The sequence below is a fragment of the Castanea sativa genome, chromosome 11, assembly GCF_040712315.1.
Source record: "Castanea sativa cultivar Marrone di Chiusa Pesio chromosome 11, ASM4071231v1".
Classification (NCBI taxonomy): domain Eukaryota; kingdom Viridiplantae; phylum Streptophyta; class Magnoliopsida; order Fagales; family Fagaceae; genus Castanea; species Castanea sativa.
In genome coordinates this window covers 67,379,084-67,389,527 of record NC_134023.1, presented here as the reverse complement: position 1 = coordinate 67,389,527, position 10,444 = coordinate 67,379,084, and the positions used below count along the sequence as shown (strand labels likewise).

Sequence of the window (10,444 nt, the reverse complement as noted above, 5' to 3'; positions counted from 1 at the left end):
CTTTTTATGGATTGCGAAAATTCCACAAGGCTACTGTTGGGGATGGAGGAAAATACTAAGGCTTATAAACCTGGTGAGGACTTTTATACAATTCTAAGTGGGTGATGGTTCAAGTTTCTCCTTGTGATGATCACTAGCACCTTGATAGTCCTCTCTACCCAATTCAAGGTCATTGTGTGGCTTATGGTGCTGCTAGTTCCATCAATGCTAAGCTATAAAGGATAAAGCATGGTAGTGGAATCCTGCTAGGTCTGAAGACCTTGTCAAAATACAGAGTAAACTGTTCTTCGTTGAGTTTGGAGACTATGATAAGGCTGTGTGGACTGCTTCAAAATCAGGAACATACTTGTGCTGATACTTGGAATCAGTTAAGAACCAAGGCTCCAGTTGTAGACTGGTGGAAGGTGATTTGGTTTTCAAAATCAATCCCCAAACATGCATTCATATGTTGGTTGGCAATGAGGAATAAATTAACCACAAAAGATAGGAAGCTATTTATTTATGGACTTTCAATCAGACAAGGAAAATGGGTATAATCAAATCACTATCGGATCATTAAAAAAAAGTGTGATTCATTAGAGATTGTAGTGGTAACTATAGATTGAGCATTTGACCAATACCTTATATTTATGGAATAACTGCCAACTGCAGCAAAGATGACAATGCATCGATTATCTGTGCAAATCATATTCTTTGGCTGAAATGACAATCTCCTTGGGCATAGTATTAAAAATCCAACCAGCATTATGTGCATATCCACTGATCATCATGTCCCAAACCATGTTTCCTAACCTGCAATTATCAAATTCCACAATACAAAATCTCTTTCAGGCATTTCTTTGAACAGGTGTGTGTTCTTACATATAAAAGGTTCATATAATTCAACTAAATTACAAACTATAAGACATCATACTACCCAAAATTTAATGTACCTCTCTGTTCTGAAAATTTGAGAACAATTTTTAGGAGTTAGATTCCACAATCATATTTTTGCAATTACATACATAGAGTACTGATTTTGTTCTTTCATTTGGGTTTATTGTTTTAATCAGCTTTCTTCATCCACAATGCAATGAACACTATTATGTAAAAAAAATTTAAAATATTTTTTTCTTTCCTTTTTAAATGTTGTATCTGGAAGAAGTAAATATCTAGACTTCTTTTCGTCTCTGTTGTACTCAATTATAGCTCCTCCTCTTCCAACTCATAGACAGACCTGCCATCAATCTGAACGCGAGGGATGTGGGCGATCTTGTACCACTCTCGCCCTTTGCCTTTCTTGCAGTGTTTTTTCAGAATTGGACACCCAATAACATTAAGTTCTAGAAGCGAAGGAGGCAGACCCTTGTCTGGGAGGGTCTGCCTCCCACTCAAATAACACTTGCTTACAAATATTCATCCCACTCAATGAAAGTGATGTTAGGTTGGTGGAGTAACCCTCTTCTGGAAAGGATGTGATGCTTGGACATTCCCTTATTGTTAATTTTTCAAGATAGGTGAGGTTAGGTAAGGCCTCTAGTTTCACAATATGATATTGAAAGCTCTTTCAGGCTGGTGGGGAGTGTCCCTCCATCCAGGAAGGAAACAAGACTAGAACAGCCTCATATGTCGATTTTATTGAGATGGTAGAGTTCTTGTAGGCCCTCAGGTAAGGATTTAAGCTTTTCACAATTCCAGATTTCAATATGTTCAAGAGAGGCATTATTTTGTAACTTGTCAGCTACTGACTCCAGTTTTGGACAAATCCTTACAACAAGACGTTTAAGGGCTGTAGGTAACTGGTTTCTTGATGACAAGGATGTCAGCTCTAAGCAACCATGAATCTCAAGGTGTTTAAGCATGGTAGGTAAGTCCCATAAGCATTTTAGAGATGGGCAATCACTAATCTCCAAGTGCTCAAGAAGAGACCCATGGCTGTAACTGTTGCTGCAAAGATTCTCCTTGTTCATCAATATAGAAGGATGCAAAGAAGAAGCCTCTCCCTCCTCATCTACCACAAACAGCAATTTTTCACAATATTTTATCTCTAACCTTTTCAAAGTTGGAAGTAACTTTCCTCGTGAAATGAATGTCAAAGAACCACATTTCTCAATAGTTGCATTGTAACGCCCCAAAATCAATAGTAATAAAATCCTATTTAACCTGAAAAATTCATAAAAATATTAAATAAAAGTATTTAGTAACTTAAAAATTTCATCACAAATATCAGAGCTCTAAATTCACCAAAAATTAAAAAATATTTTTAAAATAATTCTCCAGTACAATGTTTAATACCATAAAAATAAAAATAAAATCTTCAGTCCCACAAATACTTCGTAATTGTTGACTCCCAGTAATCTTTAGTCCAATAATCCCTCTAATATATCTATAAGAGGAAATAAAGGGGGTGAGATAACTCAATAAGTGAAATTCACTAACATTGGGATGTGGGAACAACCTTTAAAAAATAATTCTTACAAACAATTTATTACTCATACCTCATCAATATTTTATCATCAAATATTTCATATAAAAGAAATAATAATCTTTAGATAGTGAGCCATCATAGTGTGTATATATATATATATATATATCAATACCATCACAAACACAATTTCCTAGGCTTTATTCATGGTCAATGTTTATGCCCCGTTGACAGGATTGTGCTATCCTTTTTTCCGGGACTGGAACCTCCTTTTCATTTCCTTTCTTAATATATATATATATATATATATATATATATATATATATATATATCAATACCATCACAAACACAATTTCCTAGGCTTTATTCATGGTCAATGTTTATGCCCCGTTGACAGGATTGTGCTATCCTTTTTTCCGGGACTGGAACCTCCTTTTCATTTCCTTTCTTAAGGATGGTTCCTTTGGAACCTAAAGGTGCACTCCCTTGCTAAGGAGTTTCCTTTTTGGATCCTCAATAGTATACTCCCTTACTAAGGAGCTTCCAAATGTGCACTGTCCCATTTTCTGGGATCGTCCCTTGTTAAGGACTAGCTGCAGTATGATTATCCCTTGCTAAGAACTAACACAATACTGAGCTTTTTAATCACAACTTGCCATAGGTTTTCAAAACATATTCAAGATGCTCACATAAATAATCCATTCATAATTCTCAAAATATAAATATATATTCACACATACAAGTTTAAATAAATTTAGGTTGTCCTACATGTTTTTCATAAAATGAATATTTAACGTGCACATCAAGCATTTATAAAGTATCAATTTATATACAATATCAACATATTTATTTGATATAGAATAGTTTAATAATCAAACACTGTTTTGAGAAAACTCCTAAAATTAGCAAACACCACTTACCTCTTAGTTGCAAATATAAAGGAAATCAACCTCCCTTGAATCACAACAATTCAGTAGAATTAGAATTTAGCAACACCAAAAATAAGTTCATCAATACACAATTTCCCACTTAAAAATCTATTTTTACGCTTAAATGGTTTTATCCTAGACAATATTGATATATCCAAAATCCTCCATTTATTCACTTAACTATCCAATTTAATATTGGAAGCCATGTATGACCCTAATTTATCCATCTAGTTGCTTAGCATCCCCACTTGATGTTGATGGATATCTATTAACTCTAATATTTTATATATATATATATATATATTTATATTTATATTTATATTCAATCTAACATGGAAGTCACGTACAAGCCTTACTAGTTGCCTATTGTCCCTTTTAAAGCAGCTGGACAAGTTTTAGAAAATAAATAAAAGGGTGATAGTTGATTTGGTCAACAATGAAGACTATGTGTGAATACATATTAACACAAGCACCCTTATCCCTTTAACATAGTCACAAAGTCCAAGCCTATTACTCTATTTGTTCAATTTCAAAGTCTATGGTGACCATATGGCTATATATATACAATTCCTACTACAATAATCATCATGGTCTGCTAGAGAAGCCAAAACTCCCTTTTAAAAACTTTAAATCTTCATAGTAAAAATTATATATACATATATATATATATATATATATATATATATATATATATTCAATCAAATATAGGAAGCCATGTAGAAGCCTTAACTATCAATCTAGTAGCCTATAGTTCCCATGATGCCATTGGACTTGTTTTAGCCAATAACAAAAAGGTGATGGTTGATTCGGTTAACAAATGGAGGCTGCACCCTTTTCTATTAGTATAAAGATAGTCTAGGTTCATAACAATTTCTAGCTATGACTATTCCAACTTCCTAAATTTAGAGCAAGACAAACCATACCTGAATATTTGTGCACAGCCGTAGAGAAGAAAAGAGAACAAAGCTCAAACGTGTGTTGCGGCTGAAAACAAAAAAAAGAACTTTCTTATCTGCATACATGTGTAACTTAAAAGGGTAAAAGGCTAGGGTTATCGAGGCTCATATTTTACTTATGCCACCTCACTTGGGCCTTATATCTCAAGCACTTATTTTATTTTTAATGTCTTAGGCCCAAATCAATTCAATCCATTTAATTGTAGGCCTCATTTTTAATTTAGGTATAATAATTAAATAAGTAATAAAATTATGGGGTGTTACATGCATATTCCAGACATGTACAATTAGACATCAGCAAGGTTTTCAAAGCACTACAATCTCCAATTCTTAGTATCCTTAAAGTAGACATCAAGAGTTGATGTTGACCAGACTTGGGCTTGATCTAATATCTAGTGTTACACGGGAATTAAGCCTATCTTGCCATAGAGATAACTCTTTACAATCCCTTATTGTCAGATTTTCTACCTTTGCTAATCCAGGCATGAGCTTCTCCACCAAGCTTTTCAAATCTGGAATAGAAAGAACCATCGACTTTGGCAAGTATAACTCAAATTTGCTTATATTCACCTCTTTGCATCCCACAATTTCAAATTTATGAAGCATTGGAAGGCTTGGGATTGAAACAACCAACTGCTCACAATTATAAAAAGAAAATTTTTCCAACAATTGGAGATGGCAGGGCAATTTTCCTTGCAATTTGGGGCATGGAGAGATAGAAAGCTCACGCAAGCAAATGAATTCTTTGAAATCATTCTTGCAAGGAATCCAATCTTGCCACTCTTGCATATCCTCAAAGCGAAGTGTCTCTAGGGATTGAAAAGACTTCAAGCAACCTTTCCCATAAAACTCAGGACCAAGCCTTTGCACCTTGGCCATTCTTGTAATGACGAGGTATTTGAGAAAGGGTAGTTGTCCTATAGCAGGTAAGGACACACATTTTCCGCATCTGTCAACCCTTAGCTCCACCATATTAGGAAAGGAAGGATCTCTTAACCACATTGGGAATTTCACACTAGCATAACCTTCAATGAAAAGTGTTTTCACTGTTCTATGAGGTTTTAGCATGTTACAAACATCTTCTGCAATTGTTCCATCCTGTAAATCATCTACCTCCCATTTCATCACCAATGCATCTAAACTCTTCTTACCATTTAAATTGGCCTTTCTTGCATTTTCAACATCAAGCACGTTCTCCAAGTTTGAAATACAAAGTCTTCCCTGAAGAAACTTCAAGTTCATCAAATCTCCAATCTTGGATCCAGTATCTTTCCCCACAACAAAATCATATAGGGTTTGTAGGCTCTTTAATTCTTCTATTCCCACTGGCATCTCTTTGATTGAACTCACATCTGAAATATCAAGATGTCAAAGATTGACTAGATTCCCAAATTTCTTTGGTAACGTTGTGAGAGAAGAACAACCTTTCAATATCAGCGTCTGCAAATTATATAAAAAATTTGTTGATTCTGGTAACCTTCTAATTGAAGTATTAGAAAGGTTGAGGTATCTTAGGTGTTTTAAATCACTAATTGAATTTGGTAGCTCAAAGATTTCATATCCACTTAAGGATAATACCCTTAAGTATCTTGATTGTGGCAACAAACAACTAAGAACATAATTTGCTAAATAGCCCCTCTTTTCAATTGGTAGTGGCAAGAAGGTTCGTAGATGCCTATCTTTGGGGAAAACTTCAAACTTTTTGATTTCATCAAACACAAATTGAATGTAAGAGAAATGCTGTACCATTGTAGAAATCTCGGATTGCTTATTACCGCTCATTGTATCTTCCAATCTATAGCACAAGCCTCTTGCTGCCAATTGAGCTATATCATTGATGAGATCATGCATGACAAAGAGTGACTCATTATTATTTGATCATTGAAAAAACAATCTCATAAGTAGATCACGAAAATACTCACTACCAATCTCTTCCATTGACTTGGTTGTTTTTGTTTCTTGAACCAAACCTTCTGCCATCCATAACAAGACGAGCTCTTGCTTCTCAAATTCATAATCCTTTGGAAATAGAGAACAATATGCAAAACACATTTTTAAATGTGAAGGGAGATATTTATAACTCAATTTAAGAATTGAAAGAATATTGCTTTTCTCTTCTGGAATATCCCAAATCTTACTTTGTAGCACATTTTTCCACTCATCATGATTGTTTGTAGTGCGTAAAAGACCTCCAAGTACTTTTGCTGCCAAAGGTGAACCCTTACACCTATATAAAATTTTTCTACCAATTTCTTCAAGTTCTGGATGCATGGTAAAATTTGTTGCCCCTAATGCGTGTTGGGTAAATATTCGCCAACAAGCATTATTTGACAAAACTTTTAACTCATAAGTTGGAGTAGTTCCCATTGTTGATGAAATGCCATAATTTCGAGTTGTGACAATAATCTTACTTCCTGGAGCTCCAAATTCAAATGGACTACTTAGTTTAGTCCAATTATCGCAGTCTTCATTCCAAACGTCATCCAAAATGAATAGGAACTTCTTGCCAAATAATTTCTCCTTCAATTTGACTTGTAGCTAGTTCAGATCATTAACATCGTAAATCTCTGGAGCAATAAGAGATTGTAGGATTACTTTTGTCACCCTTACAATGTCAAAATCATCAGAAACACAAGCCCATGCTTTTAAATCAAATAACGGCTCACAACATCGTCATTGTAAACTAGTTGGGCAAGAGCTGTCTTGCCCAATCCCCCCATACCAAGTATGGAAATCACAGAGAGTTGAGCATCACCCAATTCACGGCTCAACAGCAGCTTCACAATAGCCTTTTTATCTTCATCCCTGCCGTAAACATGACCCTCATTCACTAGAGAAGTTGTGGGCACCCATGATCTTGTTGTTCTAGTCCTTCTCCCAGTATTTTCTATCAATCCCAAACCATTCATCTCTGTCACAATTCTTTGCAGTCTTGCATCAACCTCTTCAATCTTGGACCGCATATTGGCATCGAAAATAACAGAACTTGGATTGAAACCCACGCAATAAGTAGGGATGAACTTTCGTACCTTACTTGTAGCAGCTTCTGCATTCACCTTACGTCGCAAGGCTTCAGTAGCACACTCGTCCAAGATGTTGTCTGCATCATAAGCCAAGTCTTCGAGCTCATCCAACCAGATCTTCGCCAACTTGCTTGTCATCTGCTTTTCTTCTGCGTCATCCAAAACTGCACGTATTTTCAGTAACATTGTCTTCCACTTCTTGAGGTCAGCATGAAGTCTCTCTTGCGCAAAGATCTTCAACACATCAGAGGAGGTTAACTTTTCAAACAGCACCTCAAAGAAAGCAGATAAAGCAGCCTCTCCGATAATTGACATGATTTGTTCGTGGGAAAGAAGGAAATATGGGAAATGAAGTAACCAAAGAGACTCCTCAGAAAATTGGAGTTAGGAGTGAAAGACTGAAGAGAGATTTACTTGGTTCTGCGAGAGTTCAAGAAAACTGCAAGTGTTTTTGTTATTTTTTGATTTCTCAATTGGTCTTGGTGCGAAACACTTTTTTCAGCCTACGCAGCTTTTAAAGCATAAAGCATTAAAGGGTGGAAAGATACCAAATGGAGTATCTGAGTCTGATTTTTTTTTTTTGGGTTAAAAAAGGAAATTTTATTAACCACAAAGGCTACATAGCCAAAATAGGCATTGTTTTGGGCCTTTTGGCATAGTGCCTTATACAGTACACACTACACACCATTAGCATCAGAAAAGAGGAAATATTAGGTGATGGGGGACTGTTAAACACTACAAAATTTTCCTCCCCAATCTAGCCATAGCATTCGCGTAACTATCCGGTCCCGAGCATCTGACTCTGATTAACAACACAAGCTTTTGGTCTAATTTAGAATATATATATATATATATATATATATATATATGAATTTTGCTAATGTGTGCCTTAAAGACACATAATAATTTTTATTTTTGAAATTTTTTTCTTGAGAATTGAAAAAGTATTGACAGTTTTTTCAATTCTCGAGAAATTTTTTCCAAAAATAGATGGCTTAACGTGTGCCGTAAAATATATATACACACACTTTTTAAAATATCCAACATTAAATTATTTATTTTATATTATGTTTTATTTAAATGTAATTTTAAAAAAAATTAATTATTTTTTTTTCTTCACACACAATAATAATATTAATTCTCTTCTTTTATTTTTTAAATACATAAAAAGATGTATAAAATAAAATACAAAATAAAAAATAAATAGTGATGATGTAAATTTTTATTGTTACTATTTTTAATTTTTTACACAACTTTATATAAGTGAATTTTTAACTTTTCCATGATTGTAGTGCTAACAAATACTGGGAAGGATCATGTAAAGGAAGAAAGAGAGAAAATGCAGCATGTTAAAAAGTGCAAACAAATACTGGGAAGGATCATGTAAAGGAAGAAAGAGAGAAAATGCAGCGAGTTAAGAAGATTGATTGTTTTTTTTGTTTTTTTATTTTTAAGATAAAAATTCTACTATAATTTAATCTAAGTGTATATGTGTGTAACGCTCCTTCGTAAAAACTTGAACCTTGGCCCTTGTCCCCTCTACACTTCACTTATAGAGTAATCATCGCATTAAGAGTGTGTGACGGTAAGATTGACTGCTTTATTGGTAGGAAGTGCTCAAAACTTCCGTAAGGCAACCCTAGTTTTGCTCACGGTAGGAAGCTTCAAAAAATTCAAAGTTTCTAAAACAATGGATATACTTAACCTAATAGAACCTTTATCTTTATCTTAACTTTTTCTTTTTTTTTTTTCTTTTTTTTTGGGAGAGAAAAGATGGGAGAACCTTTATCTTTATCACTTTGCGGCACTAGCTGACTGCTCCAGCAGTCAGCTAAGTGACTCACTGACAGAAATTTTTACCATTAAGATTGAGTTTGTGATTGCAATTGCTTATATTTAACAGGTTTTTTTTTTACTATTTAGCTAATTTTTACTAATATTTATGGATCTTATTGTATTTTTTGGTAATATTTATGAGTTTACTATACTATTTCAGTTAACTTTTTACTTTATTTACAATACTTTCAGTAAAAAAATTTCTAATTTCAGCTATATAAGCTGTTTCCAAACTGACTCTAAGTCTTGTTGCATGAGAACAAAAAATTTTGTGCATTTTGGACAAAAAAACCCCATAGATTGTGTTTGGCATTAGCTTATAAGTTCAGCTTTTAACTTTTAGTTTTTATGTACAGTTTCTTAAAACCTCACTTTTTCTTGCATTTTCTCACTTTTTAAAATTTTTTCAATGTACAAGTATACTTTAGCACACTTTCAACAAAATTTTTTTTAGCAAAAAGCTAGATAAGTTGTTTCCAAACGGATACTTAGGGTTTGTTTGGATACCGCTTATTTTACTGAAAACTGAAAACATTGTAGCAAAATAATTTTAAAATGCGGGTCCCAGTACATACATGACATGACAAGACAAATTGCACCAAAAATAAAATGGTTGGGTGTTGAGCCAAAAAGTTACTAGAATGAATAGCTGAAATTTACTTTGATTAAAAAATTATATTTCAATGAATGATTGGTGTTTAGTGTATTTGTGTTGTGGATATATAATAATATAATATTGATTAATACTGTTGAATATTTTGTCTATAATGCTACCTGTGAGTTTGTCTTCATTTATGTGCACAGTGCTGTGGGTCCTACTAAAAAAAGCGCCAACGCAAAACGTGCAATCAGTGCAATCCAAATGGGTACTTAATACACTTTTATACCATGAGTAATAATCCCCACGTTCTACCATGAGGATCCCTCTTTCTTAAAGCATCATGTTTTAAAAATATGCTATTTTAACATATAAAAAATGTTACTTTATTATTTTAACACATCATTATACAATTCATCGTACAATACATTTTCTATTATTTAATTCTACACATTAAAATAATATATACAAATTAAATGCAGACATGTAAGAGGGAAGAGAGAAAGTGAGGAATAAAAAATAAATTAGAAAGAGAGAGGGCCCACCAGGTGAATAAAAAAAGCAATAAAAATTTAAGATTTTGCTATAGTGCCATTATATTAATAGAACGGTATTGTAGCATGTTGGAAATTTTTTGAGATTTAAAACGCCTTATGAAGCTAAGATTTTAGTGTTTGGTGTGCCAAATGACATTTGAT

The 10,444-nt window shown here is 33.7% G+C and overlaps 1 pseudogene; it reads right to left on the bottom strand.

Moving 5' to 3' along the window:
- Positions 1–1,260: 1,260 nt before the first annotated feature.
- On the bottom strand, positions 1,261–7,627 carry LOC142614448 (putative disease resistance RPP13-like protein 1; annotated as a pseudogene).
- Positions 7,628–10,444: the final 2,817 nt, after the last annotated feature.